This window comes from Artemia sp. Qi Xiang Cuo, chromosome 8, assembly GCF_049724085.1.
Source record: "Artemia sp. Qi Xiang Cuo chromosome 8, ASM4972408v1, whole genome shotgun sequence".
Classification (NCBI taxonomy): domain Eukaryota; kingdom Metazoa; phylum Arthropoda; class Branchiopoda; order Anostraca; family Artemiidae; genus Artemia; species Artemia sp. Qi Xiang Cuo.
In genome coordinates this window covers 62,292,003-62,308,921 of record NC_142801.1, presented here as the reverse complement: position 1 = coordinate 62,308,921, position 16,919 = coordinate 62,292,003, and the positions used below count along the sequence as shown (strand labels likewise).

General features: G+C 36.1%; 1 protein-coding gene across 2 annotated transcripts in view; it reads left to right on the top strand.

Moving 5' to 3' along the window:
- The first annotated feature begins 11,528 nt into the window (after nucleotides 1–11,528).
- Nucleotides 11,529–16,919, top strand: part of Pdss2 (Decaprenyl diphosphate synthase subunit 2) — a 36,116-nt gene continuing 30,725 nt past the window's right edge. For both annotated transcript variants that reach the window (XM_089093659.1, XM_089093658.1), the window contains exon 1: nucleotides 11,529–11,600. The gene's annotated coding sequence lies outside the window, so the exon portion shown is untranslated. The remainder of the gene's footprint in view (nucleotides 11,601–16,919) is intronic.

Sequence of the window (16,919 nt, the reverse complement as noted above, 5' to 3'; positions counted from 1 at the left end):
TAAAAAGATAATGGCAAACACTAAAAAACAGTGAACTTTTGTAATTTACCCAGGGTATCCCCAGTTAAGTAGAGGATTGATGGTAATGCGCATTGCAAAGGATATCTAGAAAACTTAGGCTGTTTATATTAAATTTTACATCTTCATTAACACTGTTTTTACCATTTAAAATCGGACGCAAATAAATTGTCTATTGTAAACCCCTATAATAATTATCGCGCTAATATGCGAAGTTGTGTCCAATTCAGTGTTGGGTCGGAACTTAAATATATGTACTTAAGTATAGTTCCCAATACTTAAAGACATTTTTTGAAGAGTACTTTAAGTACATACTTAAATACATTTTTCGTGTACTTGTCGATACTTAAGTACCAAGTACATTTTGTCTAGAACTTCTCTAAAGTCGTCTAGAAGTTTGAACAAATCTCTAAATGTTGGGCTTGTTATAAATTGATTAAAAAAAAAAACTTTCAGAAAAAGAAGTTTTCTAAAGAAAAGTAAAGCCCATATTAACCTTAAAATCAGAAGAAATAGAAACCAACAATAACTCAAACTCAAAACGATCAGAAATTACTACTAAAGAATAAGTAAAACCCAAAAAAAAGAGAAATTAAATAAACAATCACAGCAAAAAAACATACATCAGGTACTTATATAGAAGAATAAACAAATCTTTAAATAAGTAAAGCTTAAACTCGGTATGTAAATCAAGCTGTAAACAAAAGCAAATATTTGGTCTTTAAAGTATAAATAAAACCCAAAACAAACAGACATTAAATAAACAATCATAGCAAACAAATATACAATAGGTAGTAATATAAATGAATAAATAAATCTTAAAACGATCAAAACTTAAATTGATTATGCAAATAAAGCTTAAGATGAACAAAAACCACTACAAACAAGAGTTTGGGTTTTGCCTCCTTCTCTCACTGTAAAGGTCTAAAACCCGGTGCAATTGGCACCGGGTTTCAGTACAATATGATTAGACCACCATTTGTGAAGTTTGGACTTTAACTCTAACATTTATATTTTGTTGCTAGCTTAGGATCTGAAACAAACAAGCCAAACAATTTTTTAACAAATAGATTTCAAACTTTTTTTTATTTCTTTTTACCAGTGGATTCTTAACCAATTGGTTTACTCTGCTGTTTGTGAACTTTATAATTAGTGTATTTTGATTTAAAAGTTTTTTTTAATCAATTTTTGTTTGTTTTTTTATTGCAAAAATTTTCAAGTTTTAAAATCTCCTTATTTGAAAATAAGATTTTTTTTCACATTAAACTTTCATCAAAGTGTCAAAACTAGTATTAAAGTAACGATATAAAAGTATTAAATTGCAGAAAGGATCAAAGTCAACAAGGTATCAAAGTAAACAAAGTATCAAATTAACAATAAGCAGTTTGCACAACTTACAGCCCTCGTACCGTAATTCCAAGTTACCATGTAAATCACTAAATTCAAGTATCAAAGTAACAATAATTAAGTTCCGTAACTCAGAGCCATTTCCCCGGGGCTGGGAGGGGGCAACCCCGGAATCATAGTTACTTGGCCTTTGGACTATTTTGAACAAAATAGCTATCCCAAAATTTTTATCGGATGTATTTGGGGGGGAAGGGGGGGGGGGGGTAGATACCCTCAGATCACTTGTGATGACTCATACAAAGGTAACTGGAACTTTCAATTTCCAATCAAATGAGCCATCTCTAAAGTTTATACGACCATCCCTTACATAAACCTTACATGCCCTCGGGGCATAGCTTATAAAACTTGCCTCCGGGCTCTGGGGTGATATGTCAACCCCAGAGTTTTTTTTATTTGATTTTTAAACTATTTTGAAGAAAATAGCTATCTCAAAATTTTAATCGAATGCATTTGGGGGAAAAGGGCCTTGGGGGGGGGGGACTAGCTGTTTTCTGATGACTTTTGACTCTTGAGATGGGCACTAGAATTTTGATTTACAATCAAATAAGCCCCTTCCGAAGTTTATACGACCATCCCTTTGGGAAGGCGTCAGGACATCGACACGTCAGGACCACTACATTCAGGACATCGACAAAATCCGTCATAACATCGACACGTCAGGACATCGACAGTCACAATCGCTGCTCGTCAGAACGTCAACAGTCATAACATTGACACGTCATAACATCTAATTTTTTTTTCATAACCAAAATCTGTCATTGACAGTCATAACATCGACACGTCATAACATCTAAAAAAAAAAATTCATAACGGAAATCCGTCAGAACCACTAACCGTCAGGACGTCGACAGTCATAACATTGACGCGTCATAACATCTAACAAATTTTTCATAACATCTAAAATTTAAAAACTTTAGTTTTTTGGGGATTAGGGGGGAAAAGGTACCTGGGTTAGGTTACCTATTTAACATATGCTATGCTTTACCCCCACCCCCCTGATATGCAAATATATAGCCGAAATTTGTTTCTAAACTATCATATATTTATTACTATTATATAAACTTATAATTTTTTTTACATAACGAAAATTTGTTAGAACCACTAACCGTCAGAACGTCGACAGTCATAACATCGACACGTCATAACATCTAAAAAGAAATTTCATAATGAGAATCCGTCAGAACCACTAACCGTCAGAACGTCGACAGTCATAACATTGACACATCATAAAATCTAATTTTTTTCATAACGAAAATCCGTCAGAACGTCGACAGTCATAACATTGACACGTCATAGCGTCTAAAAAAAAAAATCGTAACGGAAATCCGTCAGAACCACTAACCGTCAGGACGTCGACAGTCATAACATTGACACGTCATAACATCTAATTTTTTTCATAACGAAAATCCGTCAGAACGTCGACAGTCATAACATTGACGCGTCATAGTGTCTAAAAAAAAAAATTCATAACGGAAATCCGTCAGAACCACTAACCGTCAGAACGTCGACAGTCATAACATTGACACATCATAACATCTAATTTTTTTCATAACGAAAATCCGTCGACAGTCATAACATTGACACGTCATAGCGTCTAAAAAAAAAAAATTCATAACGGAAATCCGTCAGAACCACTAACCGTCAGAACGTCGACAGTCATAACATTGACACATCATAACATCTAATTTTTTTCATAACGAAAATCCGTCAGAACGTCGACAGTCATAACATTGACACGTCATAGCGTCTAAAAAAAAATTCATAACGGAAATCCGTCAGAACCACTAACCGTCAGAACGTCGACAGTCATAACATTGACACATCATAACATTTAATTTTTTCATAACGAAAATCCGTCAGAACGTCGACAGTCATAACATTGACACGTTATAGCGTCTAAAAAAAAATTCATAACGGAAATCCGTCAGAACCACTAACCGTCAGAATGTCGACAGTCATAATATTGACACCCCCTGATATGCAAATATATAGCCGAAATTTGTTTCTAAACTATTATATACTTATTACTATTATATAAACTTATAAATTTGTTTCATAACTAAAATCTGTTAGAACCACTAACCGTCAAAATGTCGACAGTCATAACATCGACACGTCATAACATCTAAAAAAAATTATAACGAAAATCCGTCAGAACCACTAACCGTCAGAACGTCGACAGTCATAATATCGACACATCATAACATCTAATTTGTTTTCGTAACGAAAATCCGTCAGAACGTCGACAGTCATAACATCGACACGTCATAACATCTAAAAAAAATTCATAACGGAAATCCGTCAGAACCACTAATCGTCAGGACGTCGACAGTCATAACATTGACGCGTCATAACATCTAAAAAAATTTTCATAACATCTAAAATTTAAAAACTTTATTTTTTGGGGGATTAGGGGGGGAAGGTACCTAGGTTAGGTTACGTATTTAACATATGCTATGCTTTACCACCACCACCCCTACCCCTGATGTGCAAATATATAGCCGAAATTTGTTTCTAAACTATTATATATTTATTACTATTATATAAACTTATAAATTTGTTTACATAACGAAAATCTGTTAGAACCACTAACCGTCAGAACGTCGACAGTCATAACATCGACACTTCATAACATCTAAAAAAAAATTTCATACCAGAAATCCGTCAGAGGCACTAACACTCAGGACGTCGACAGTCATAACATTGACGCGTCATAACATCTAAAAAAAATTTTCATAACATCTAAAATTTTAAAACTTTAGTTTTGGGGGGATTAGGGGGAAAAGGTACCTAGGTTAGGTTACGTATTTAACATATGCTATGCTTTCCCCCCACCCCCCTGATGTGCAAATATATAGCTGAAATTTGTTTCTAAACTATTATATATTTATTACTATTATATAAACTTATAAATTTTTTTACATAACGAAAATCTGTCAGAATCGCTAACCGTCAGAACGTCGACAGTCATAACATCTAAAAAGAAATTTCATAATGAAAATCCGTCAGAAGATCGACAGTCATAACATCGACACGTCATAACATCTAAAAAAAATTGCTGTTATAACGTGTCGACGTTCTGACGGGTAGCGATTGTGACTTTCGATAAACTGACGTGTCGATGTTTTGACTGTCGACGTTCTGACGGGTAGCGGTTGTGACTGTTGATGAACTGACGTGTCGATGTTATGACTGTAAACGTTCTGACGGGTAACGATTGTGACTGTCGATGTCCCGATGTGCCGATGTTATGACTGTCAATGTCCTGACGTGTCGATGTTCTGACGGATTTTCCTTGTCGACGAAATGACGTTTTGTGCTTGTGACAGTTATATGAAATGGTATTATCCCATTCCTTCTATAGAAACCTTATATGCCCCCCAGGACACATTTTACAACACTTGCCCCCAGGTTCGGGGGGAGGGGCTGTTTTATCTCTGGAGTTTTTGCTATATTATCTTTGGTCTATTTTTAACAAAATGGCTTTATAAAAAATCGATTGGACGCATTTGGGGAAAAGAAGATTGGAAAGGAGAGGAGCTAGTCGTCATAATTTACAACCCTTTCCGTGGCTCGGGGGGGAGTATATTGACAAAGAAGTTTTTATTATCTTATCGTTGGACTATATCAAACAAACTGACTATCTCAAAATTTTTCATTTGATGAATTTGGGTAAAAGAGGGTTTTTGTGTCAGGGGGTGGGGGTAGATACCTTCCGTTAACATTTGACCCATAAAAAAGGTAACTTAAAATCAATTTCAAATCAAATGAGCCACCTTCGAAGTTTATACGACCACCCCTTACATAAAAACCGTAAACGCCTCCGGGGTATAAATTAAAACACTTGCCCCCGGGCTCTACGAGGTTGGGTTGACACTGAAAATATTGTTATCTGATGTTTTAACTATTTTAAAAAAATCGCTATCTCAAAATTTGTATTGAATGGGTTTGGAGAAAAAAGGGCCAGAGAGGGTGGGGCTATTTACCCTTGGATCTTTTTTTACTCTGAAAGAGTGAACTAAACTTTCCATTTCCAATCAAATGAGTCCTCTCCGAAGTTTATACGAGTATCCCTTCCATAAGAACCAAATATGCCCCCAGAGCGTAACTTACAGCGCCTATCCCGGGCCCTGGGGGGTTGCATCGACATCTGAGTTTTTTATTTGAACTTTGAACTATTTTTAACAAAATGGCTATCTCAAAATTATTATTGGATGGAATTGGGGAAAAAGAGCATCGAGGGGCTAGGTGCCTTCGGATCTCTTTTGACTCTTAAAAAGTGAACTAGAACTTTCAATTTCCAGTAAAATGAGCCCTTTCTGAAGTTTATACAAGCATTCCTTTCATAAGAACCATATACGCCCCCAGGGCATAACTTACAACGCCTGCTCCCTGGGGGGTTGTGTTGACACCGGAGTTTTTTTTTATCTGACCTTTGAACTATTTTAAGAAAATGGCTATCTCAAAATTTTTATCAGATGGGTTTGAGGAAAAAAGGGAATGGTCTAAGAGTCCGATCTCTTTTGACTCTTAAAAATTAAACTATAACTTTCAATTTACATTCAAATGAGCCCTCTGAAGTTTGTACGAGCATTCCGTCCATAAGAACCATATATGCCCCCAAGGCTTAACTTACGATGCCAGCCCCCGGGCCCTGAGGGGTTGTGTCGACACCGGAGTTTTGTTATCTGACCTTTGAACTATTTTTAACCAAATGGCTATCTCAATATTTTATTGGATGGGTTAGGGGCTAGTTTGCCTTGGATCTCTTTTTGACTCTTAAAACGTGAGCTAGAACTTTCAATTTCCAATCAAATGAGCCCTCTCTGAAGTTTGTACAAACATCCATTTCATAAGAAGCATATACGCTCCCAGCACTTACCTTATAACGCCTTCCCCTCGGGCCCTGGGGGGTTTTGTCGACACTAGAGATTTTGTCATTTAATTTTTTGAACTAATAAAAAAAATGGCTTTTTCAAAATTTGTATCGAATGGGTGTGGGGAATAAAGGGCATGGGGTGCTAGTTCCCCTCTGATGTCTTTTGACTCTAAGATAGTGTACTAGAACTTTCAATTTTGAATTAAATAAGCCCTCTATGAAGTTTATACGAGCATCCCTTCCAGAAGAACCATATATTCCCCCAGGGCATAACTTAGAACACCTGCCCCTGGGCCCTGGGGGGTTATATCGACACCGGAGTTTTTCTTATCTGACCTTTGAACTAGTTTTAAAAAACGGCTATCTCCAAATTTTTATCGAACGGGCTGCGGAAAAAAGACATTGGGGGGATAGTTGCCCTCGGATCTCTTTTGAATCCTAAAAAATGAACTCAAACTTTCAATTTCCAATCAAATTAGCCTTCTCTGAAGTTTATACGAGCATCCCTTTCATAAAAACCATATATGCTCCCAGGGCATAACTTACAACGCCTGCCTCCGGGCCCTGGGGGGCTGTGTTGACCCCGGAGATTTCGTTTTATGATCTTTAAACTATTTCTAAAAAATGGCTATCTCAAAGTTTTTATCGGATGGGCTTGAGGAAAAGTGGGCATGGGGGGGGGGGGGGCTAGTTGCCCTCGGATCTCTTTTGTCTCTTAAAAAGTGAACTATAACTGTCAATCTCCAATGAAATGAGCCTTCTCTGGTGAACTAGAAACTAGAACTTTTAAAAGTTAACTAGAACTTTCAATTTCCAATCAAATGAGCCCTCTCTGAAGTTTACACGAGGATCCCTTCCATAAGAACCATTTATGCCCCCAGGGCATAACGTACAACACCCACCCTCGGGCCCTGAGGGGGTTGTCGACACCGGGGTTTTTGTTATAAAATCTTTGAACTGTTTTTGACAAAATGGATACCTCCAAATTTTTATCAGATGCATTTGGGATAAAGGGCGTAGGAGGAGGCTGGTTACCCTCTGATCTCTTCTTAATCTTAAAAAGTGAACTAGAACTTTCAAATTCAAATCAAATGAGCCCTCTCTGAAGTTTATACGAGCATTCCGTCCATAAGAACCAAATACGCCCCCAGGTCATAACTTGCAACGCCTGCCCCCGAGCCTTGAGGATGTGCGTTGACAGAGGATTGTTTGTTATATGATCTTTAACTATTTTTAACGAAATGGCTATCTCAAAATTTTATCGGATGTATTTGGTAAAAAAAAAGGGCGTGGGGGCTAGTTGCTCTCCAATCACTTCTGACTCTTACAAAGGACACTAGAACTTCCGATTTCCAATCGAAAGAGCCCCCTTCAAAATTTATGTGACGACCCCTTCCATATAAAGTGCCTCTGAAAAAAAATAATAGTAAAACATTGGAGCTGCATGGCCTTTACTATAGGCAGTGCTATAGCGTTGCCTTTGATCTGAAGGTAAGTGTATGGTGAAGAAAACATAATTTTGGTATTCTGAATTACAGGACACAACAGGCTTCTGAAAATAGACTTTTGTTTGGCAACTATTTTCTAATTACCATGATCTTTCAATAGCCTTAACTGTCCAGTAATTTTGCACAACTGTATTTAAACTTCAGAAGCAAAGTTGCTTACAGTTAGACAGAATTGAGGAAGAAGTGAACTGTAGCGTGGCTTTGAAGCTCAATCACACCAGGGACGAAGCTGATAGTTATTTTTATTAGTTTTCGAGTATTTTCAGCTAATTGCCATCTTCAAGAAGACTTTATTAATCCGCCATGTCCAAATGCCAAACCATACGGAATGCGACAAATCATAGCACAAAGGGGGCTGACAAGTTTTTGAAAATTACTGGAAGGTGCCCAGTCATACCAAATGCTACACACTGGTACTATCTCCATGGTACAGTAAAGCGTGTTGTAGCCATATCTGTTGCAAAAAAGCTTTCCAGTGCCTTTGAAGAACCGAAGCTTCTAAAGTTGAAGCTAGTGGAGAAGGATCTGCTTAAGGAGCATGTGCTTATTACAAATCCATTGTGCCAAGCCTTAGATTTTTTAAAAGGCAAAAAAATCCCTATCTTGGTGCTGTTTTGCCAGTACTTTATAGTTTGAAGATTAAACTGAAATGACTTCAGAATATCCGTATTCTCAAGCATACTTTGCCATTAGTAGAGGCCATTTTAGGTGGTTGGCGTGAACGCTTCTCACATTTTTTCTCATTGGAATTGGAAGAGAAAGCCTTAAGTGAACTTGTCACAGCTACTTGTTCTCGCCCAAGTTTCAAATTACGTTTGTTGATTCCAGCCATGCAAGGGTAAAAAAACGAATAATAGACTTAGTGAACTTAGAAATGAAAAAAGTTGCGATGCTTGTCTCCGGTGATGAGCTGGCTGAAAGGGCTGAGAAGTCTGGTACCAATGAAACTAATACTACTACTACTAACAACTCACCGCAGCACCAAGCCGCCTGAGGCCGACAGAGCTACGCACGCTCCTTCTCCATCCCAATCTATCCAAGGCCTCCCTTTTTACACCCTCCCAGGAAATTATCATTTCCTTAAATCTTTCTTTATGACGTCCTCCCACCCCAGATGAGGACGACCTGCTTTCTGTTTAGCCCTAGCTGGTTGGCCGAAAAGGACAATCTTCGGCAATCTGTCATCTTTCATCCGCACAACGTGCCCTAGCCACCTTGACCTTTCTTTCACTATAGCCCTAGAAAACGGTATGGAAACGCATTTTTCGTACAGCCTACTGTTTGAAATACGGTCAGTCAGCCGGGTACCCAAAACAATCCATAAGCAATTCCTCTGGAAAATATCTAGCAAATCTTCATCCCCTTTTCGAAGGGCCCGTGCTTCAGCGACGTATTTGACCACTGTCATAACTGTAGCTTCTAATATCCTAATCTTGGTTTGCAGACTTGTCTTCCTATTCTTCCAAACTGTTTTTAACTGTGAAAAAACACCCTGAGCCTTGGCTATTCTACTTTTAACATCTTCACTGCTCCCACCGTCTTTACTAATAATACTACCAAGGTAAGTGAAGCTGCCTACATGATCAATCTTTTCGTTACCCAACGTCACCATTTCATCTTCATATATTCCTAGCCTTAGTGACTTAGTCTTCTTAACATGAATTTTCAAACCTATTCTACCACCCTGAACTCACAAAACCTCTAAGAGTTCATTCATTTTGCTCACACTTTCATTTAGGATGCTAAAACAATTAGCAAAATCTAAGTCCAGGAGACTTTTTCCTCCCTATTTGATTCCATGGTCTCCCATTGCCTTTCCTACGCTCCTTCAGACAAAATCCATCAAAATAGTCCATATAAAGGCAAATAGAACACAACCCTGCTTAATTCCTGATTTAATACAAAACCAACTGCTAACCTCCTTTCCTACCTTACCAGCAGCAGTGCTATTCTCGTACATAGCACTCATCAATTTAATGTATTTGTCTGGTATACCATACAAGGATAAAACTTTTTTTTTTTTATAAAGCTCTTCTTTCAACAGAATCAAACGCTTGCTCATTATCTATAAAACTGAAAAGCAAAGGTGTTTGACGACTCAGGCACATCTTAATTATTAATCTAAGAGTAAAAGTTCAGTTGACATATCCTCTACCTTTTCTAAAACCGCACTGTTCTTCTCTTAAAACTTTGTCTTCAACACCTCTCAGTCTAAAAAGTATCATATTAATAAGTAATTTGCTACCTACAGAGACCAGACTAATGCCTCAATGATTACGACACTCACTCTTATCACCTTTCTTATAAAGTGGCTTAATTAAAGACAAGAGGAGGACCCTAGATTTTCTGAAAGACTATCCTAAAGTTAGAAAACTGTTTAAGAAATTTAATATCACTCTCCTATCTTCTGCACCTGTTGAACGCCTATTTTCCACTGCAGGAGATGTATTGACTGAAAACTGAAAACACTTAGAAGATGCTAGGTTTGAGAAGTTTTTGATGCTAAAAGTAAACACAGATGTCATGACTCCTCACTAAAATAAAGGCTTTTTTTCAGACATCGTTTTTCGAAGTTGTGGGATGTTAAACTATGCTATTGATCATAGTGCTATGGCATCTCTCTAGGCGAAGGTTTCATGGTTTAAGTTCAGTCTCCACTGACAGATTTCTAGAACCAGATTCCAGAATCTGGACCAGTGAAGACCAGTCATCTGTTGACGGATCTGTCAATCTGTCAAAAAATGACCGGTCTTCATTGGTCCAGATCCCACCTGGATACGGCCCTGGTGGTACTAGAATGGAGTACCTTTTCACTTCTCCACTGGAAGCAATATAACAACTAATGTCAGCTTCTCTCCTGACGACCTAACCATATTCTTTACCTTGCAAAAAAAGCCTTCAAGCCATGTATTTCCGTACTTAAGTACAATTTACTTCGAGCACTTAGTACTGATACTAACCCAGGGTTTAGTGCAAAATGTCTAGAAATGGTTAATTCAGGAAAAAACAGACTCTAACTCAAATTGCCTACTATTCAAGCTTGAGTGAACTTTCTTCTGTCTTTTATTTTAACTTTTCTCATCATCTTCGTCATTATTTTTCAGATTTTGTAAGATAGACAGATAAGTGATGAATTACTATTTCTTCAGATTAATGCAATTTTTGCTACTTTTTAAGCAAAAGATTTTAAAATAAAGTACTTGACCCAACACTTGTCCAGTTTTAATGCAATATTTCAGCCAAGAAAATTGTAAATTTGGGAACCTAGGGTTTAGTGCAAAATGTCTAGAAATAGTTAATTTAAGAAAAAACAGACTCTAACTCAAATTGCCTATTATTCAAGCCTGAGTGAAGTTTCTTCTGTCTTTTATTTTAACTTTTCTCACCATCTTCGTCATTATTTTTCAGCTTTTGTAAAATAGACAGACGAGTGATAAATTACTATTTCTTCATATTGATGCAATTTTTGATACTTTTTAAGCAAAAAATTTTTAAATAAAATAAAAATACATAAAAGCAAGCTCAAACTGCATAAAGAGTAAGCGGTCATTTGCCCAAGATCCAACTTCATGGATGGTGCTTTTCTACATAATTTCGACTTCACCAGATGTAACCCAGGACACACAAATTTAAGCGTGTTTCGTGGAAATCGATGTAGCGCCAGCGGCCAAATTCAGATCATGACTTTGGTAACACTGTAGTTGAAGCAAATTCATTCGAAATGTATCCCCACTGGTTTTGAGTTTCTTACATATGGGCTGTTGGAAGAGGGATTCAGTGTCAGAAAGGTTTGTAAATCAATAACAAAAATGTTTATTTTACCATTTCGGCATAGTCCTGGATAAAAGCTTTTATTGCTCTTGGAAAGTAGTTGGGTTAGCTAGATAATATTTAGTCTGGTTAATTTGATTACTCCATGGACTTAGGGACAAAGTGAATATGCTACTTGGTGTCTTTTGGGCATGAACCTAGGATTGGGGCTGTTGAGAAGGAAACTTGCAAAGAAAACAATTCTTACTTCATAATAGCCTATGTAGAAAAATTGTAATTAATACATTTTGAATACAGTGAACTTAAACTTTACCCCCAAGACCCCAATTCCACCCAATATGCAAATATGTAGACCAAATTTGGTATAAATTTGGGACCAGCACTGGTCATAATGAGACATGTTAAGAAAACAATTTGGTAAATATATTCCAAATCATATTATTGAGTTAGGAATAAAGTTAATACACCATTTGATGCCTTTTTTTTATGCTTATAACAAATATAATAATCATTTCTATTGGAAATTAATTTCAGCCCCCCCCCCCCTATATATGCCAATTCAGGGTATATATTTCTACATTAGGGGGGGGGGCAAATTTTGTTTCTGATGTAAATGGGAGGTAAGTTTAAACTTGAATTGGCATATATAGGGGGGGGGGGGCTAAAATTTCTTTCCAATAGAAATTATTATTATATTTGTAATCAGCATAAAAAAATGCATTGAATAGTGTATTCACTTTATTCCTAACTCAGTAATATGATTTGGTATATATTTACCAACAATTCTTACTTTATAATGTGCATAATAATCCTAGTTAGATAGATAGATAGATAGATATTTATTTTGAGAAATTACTATCACAAGCCCTAAGGGCAAAATTCAAATTTCAAAGTCCATAAAAAACAAATAAACATGAAAATCATAACAAAAGCACAACAACTAAAAAATTGGCAAACAATGCAAAAAAAAAAAAAATATCAGAATGCGATATGATTCCTTTGTCACTTGTATTAAAAACTGCAAAATGGCAACTAGTAAAAAAGATAAAAACTGAAAAAATCTGTTTTGGACATTTTCAATTTTTTGTGTTGTTTCATTTGAGAGACCAGGGTGCCACACAGGACAAGCATACTCTAATATGGGATGCACAGAAGAAACATATACTTAAAGTAAATGTGATTGGGGCAACTAAATTTATTTAAAAGTTTAAGGAGGGAAAGCAAGGAGTTTGCTTGTTGTAGAACATTATATGGGCATCCCATTTCAAATTGGAAGAAATTGATAAATAGTAATATTTGTGGTTGGGGGCAATTGCAGGTGGGGCACTTGCAATTGAGTCAAGGTCTAAAGCTATGTTATAGATTTGATACATTAATAAACACATATTTTTGTAAGATATTAAATAATCACCCCATTGTTTATATTTGAGTCTCTTAACTAAAATGGCTGCTGACCACTGTGTTAGGTGAATGCTTTGAACTTGAGTACCTCTTCTCTTCTGAATGAGATGACATATGGTTTCAGTCTGCATTTGATTGCTCAGATTCTGCAACAGGAAAGGTGTCCTATTTCAGGTAAATTGCAGACTCATGTAAATATTGGGCTGTATCTGTATCAGTGATTAAATAAAAAAAAAACAAGTTTTTTCAACTGAAAGTAAGGAGCAACATTAAAACTTAAAACGAACAGAAATTATCATAGACAGCTCAATCGCCTAAGTAAAGAACAATGTTGGCACAATTTATTATTTTTTTTTTTCCTTTAGACCAGGGCTCTTCGTATCGAAGGAGTTGTTGTAGAAACTTGGAAAAGGGCTCATTCGATTGGAAATTGGAATGGCTTATCCCCTTTTTAATAGTGGAAAGTGATTAGAGGGCAAATAATCCTCCTCCCACACCCATCCTCCCATTTGCCCATTATGTTTACAAACAAAATTTTGCCTTAAGATTAAATCAAAACGAATTGTTTTAGTGCTAATTCCCAATAAGGCATCTCAGCAGTATCCCAAGAACAACTGAGGGACTGAGGGTATTATGTTCAAACTTTTGGGACTACTTCTGCTCTTAAAATTTAACCAAATCCAAATAGAGTAAGTGTATCCAAGCTATCAAAGAAAGTAAACAGATTTTTTTGTGAATGGTGTCAAGTTTTATATTTCAGGTCAACTAGAGGATGTATGAAACTAAATTAAACACTATTATTTGTGTCCAGATTTTTAAAAGGGTGTTTGTCGTTAAAAATTGCTGAAACTTTCTATCTGGCATACAAATAGCAGGCCAAATTATGAAGTCTTGAAAAAACGAAAAGATTTTAACTATTATTTTCTTTTTCCCTGAAAAGACTATGTCAATATAAAACAAACAGAAATTAATTAAAAAAACTTTTTCCCCAAAATAAGTTTCTCAAAGTAAATAAGTTTCTCAAAGAAAGTAGATAAGTTTCTCAAACTCCATTAAACGAAAAAAGAGCAAAAATAAAATCAAATAATCTACCAAGCATAAAACTACCACAAATCAGCATTGATAAATAAATGAAACCCAAAACGAACAGAAATTACAAAAAAAAACAAGTCAAACTCAAAACAAGCAGAAATTAACATGAGTAGGGTTCAAAGCCCCTATGTGCTTCCCAAGGCCAGAACATAAGTTACACTTTACTGAAAAAAATACAAATGAATGTGCATTGTCAGTTTAATATTCACTGGTATTTAGCAATCAAAATGTTAATATTATTTGGTTTATTAAAGTTATAAAAGTAAAAACATTTATGTTTTTTTAGTAAAGTGCAAGTTATGTTCTGGCATTGGGTTTTGAGCCCTACTCATGTTAAGTTATGCTCGTTTTGAGTTTGAAAAAGTTTATCAAGCTTATAAATGGTTGAAAAACAATGACTTTTGTTGGCCTGTAGTAAAATGTTTCTGTTGTAAAATATGTTACTCCAAAGAACTTCTTGAAGTATTGCCAGGAGTAATGTACTGTATTAGAAGAGAAAGAAAAACAAAGGAATGGAGAAAGAAAGTGAATGAAAATGTTGTATGCAAAATTTTCATAGATAGTACTTTACGTCAGCAATGATCTGCTGTTACGCGAAGCATAACACAAATAAGAGACGACCAAGCCAGTAGCTCTGTAGCCCACAGAGTGAAGCAAAAAGAAAAGGGCTAAATAGTACTAACTGAATAGCCCGCCTGCTGTGAATTAGAAGAAGAAGAAGAACACGCAGAAAAAAAATTCGGGATAGGGTACAATTTTTTGGTCTTTGGTACATTTTTCATGCAATTTGTGGTACATTTTGTTTTGAGGTGTTGGTAACACTGCCAAGGAGTTTAAGAGATGTGACAGAGGTTTCAGGAGGAATAAGAGCAAGAAAAAGGGGAGGGGATTTAAGGAAACTTACTGAGACTTGCAGATTAGAAGGGTTAACTTTCATGTCAGGGGAAGAGGCCCCACAGGCAATATCTTGGAGTACACCCATTGGGTTGCTAAAAATGTTTTTATGACATATCTCTAAAACTGTCTAGTCATCAACAAATTTCCACCTATTGTCATAAAGGGTTGAAAGGGTGTTAATCCTAAGAGAAAAAAGAAGATAATGGTGGTAACTGCCTCCTAATGGTGGCAGTGCTTGCAGGGAGTTGTAATACTTTCTCATGTTTGAACAAATAACATCCAGAGAGGTGTTACCTTTTGTTGTAGATATTTTAACCAGTTGTTTAATATTAAGAGAGGTACAGATAGGGTCCATCCTCAGGTCATTCACATTGCCAAGTAAGCAAATACCAGTGTTTGGATACTTTGATAACACAAAGTCAGCACTTATAAGAAATTGTTGTATAAATTTGTGTTTCTGGTCAATACTTTGGTTAGGGGAATGATAAAACACATCAGCTACAATCATACAGTTCATGGTAACAAGCTGTAAGTAAGGATCAACCTGGCTCAATAGTAGCCAAAACTCTAAAAACCGGAATTTTGATACCCATAGATATATCAATAGAATCAAATTTCTATGCTGATTTCAAATATATAAGTTTCATTAAGTTTAGTTTTACTTATTAAAAGTTATGTGCCTGAGAAAATTTGCCTTATTTTCGAAAAAAGGGGGAAACACCCCCAAAAAAGTCATAGAACTTAATGAAAATCATACTATTGGATTCAGCATTTCAGAAACTCTACTGCAGAAGTTTCAAGCTCCTATCTGCAAAAATGTGGAATTTTGTATTTTTTGTCAGAAGAAAGATCATGGATGCATGTTTATTTGTTTTTTTTCCCAGGGGTGATTGTATCAATCCAGTAGTCCTAGAATATCGTAAGAGGGCTCATTTGAATCGAAACTAAAAGTTCTGGTGCCGGTTTTAAGTGACCAAAAAAATTGGAGGACAACTTGGCCCCCTCCCAATCTCATTTTTTTCCCAAAGTCGCCCTATCAAAATTTCGAGATAGCCATTTTGTTCAGCATAGTCAAAAATCTAATAAATATGTCTTTGAGGATGACTTAATCCCCAACAGTTCCCGGGGGAAGGGCTGGAAGTTAGGAACTTTGCCCATTGTTTACACATAGTATTGGTTAATGGGAAGTATAAGGACGTATCAGGGGGATTTTTTTCTGATGGGGGGGTGTCGGAGGAGGGGCTTACGGGGGAGGATCCTTCCATGGAGGATGTTTCCTTGGCGAAGGGACATTTCTATGAAGGGGGTGCTGGATTTCCTAGCATTATTAAAAAAATGATCTGAAATTAAATAAAAAAAATAGTTTTTTCAACTGAAATTAAGGAGCAACATTAAAGCTTAAAACAAACAGAAATTATTACGTATATGAGGGGGTTCGCCCCCTAGTCAATACCTTGTCCTTTTCACTAAAGTTTTTTTAGTACTTTCAAAAGAGCTATCTATTCTAATGAACCAGCCTTTGTGATTCATGGGTTTGGGATTCAAACAAAATTCGAACTTTAGCTTAAAGAGCAAGGTATCGACTAGGGGGCAAACTCCCTAATATATGTAATAAAGCATACGAATATAGAAGTTCGTTACGTAAGTTAATTCGTAAATTACGTCAGAAAAAAGTTTTGAGAAAGCCATTTAGCCAAAAAAGTAAAATTAATACTCAAATTTCGTTTTAATTATTCATGCACAGTGAGCCAAAATCAAAGCTGCATTAATTCAAAAACGTTCAGAAATTAAATAAAAAATAACAAGTTTTTTTAATTGAAAGTAAGGAGCGACATTAAAACAAACAGAAATTATTCTGTATATGAAAGGGGCTGTCCCCTCCTCAATATAATTTTTTAAAACAATAAAAAACTTTGGCGTAAAGAGCAATGTATTGAGGAGGGGAC